This window comes from Schistocerca cancellata, chromosome 2 (genome assembly GCF_023864275.1).
Source record: "Schistocerca cancellata isolate TAMUIC-IGC-003103 chromosome 2, iqSchCanc2.1, whole genome shotgun sequence".
Classification (NCBI taxonomy): domain Eukaryota; kingdom Metazoa; phylum Arthropoda; class Insecta; order Orthoptera; family Acrididae; genus Schistocerca; species Schistocerca cancellata.
In genome coordinates, this window is record NC_064627.1 from 257,528,752 (window position 1) to 257,529,131 (window position 380).

The following is a 380-nucleotide window of genomic DNA, read 5'->3' on the forward strand; positions in this document are numbered from 1 at the left end:
GTCAGGATGGCCGAGCGGTCTAAGGCGCCAGGCTCAAGGAAAAACCTTGGCTGCAGTAGCAGCTAGAGCCTTCTGGTCCTCGAATGAGGGCGTTGGTTCGAATCCCACTCCTGACACAGATTTTGTCGCTTCTCTAGAGCACCCTGCGTAGCACTGAGATCCTTTGTAAAGTGAAACAGCACGATACTGGCCGTGTTCTCCTAAGTGAAATCAAAAATTTGCATCAAACACAAGCGCACCTACGGCACCAAACTGTTTCTTCGGTAGTGTGAGCTACAAACAGAGAGTGTTGGTTGTAAATACGACGTTCCCCTCGTGAGGTTACTTCCGCGCCACAGCCGCAAACACGTCAAAACGGACACTTGTGGTATGGAAACGAC

General features: G+C 50.8%; 1 non-coding gene across 1 annotated transcript; it reads left to right on the forward strand.

Annotated features, from left to right (window-relative positions):
• Positions 1–116, forward strand: Trnal-caa (transfer RNA leucine (anticodon CAA)). Its single transcript has 2 exons — positions 1–38; positions 71–116. It is a non-coding gene; the product is annotated as a tRNA-Leu (tRNA).
• The last annotated feature ends 264 nt before the right edge of the window (positions 117–380 follow it).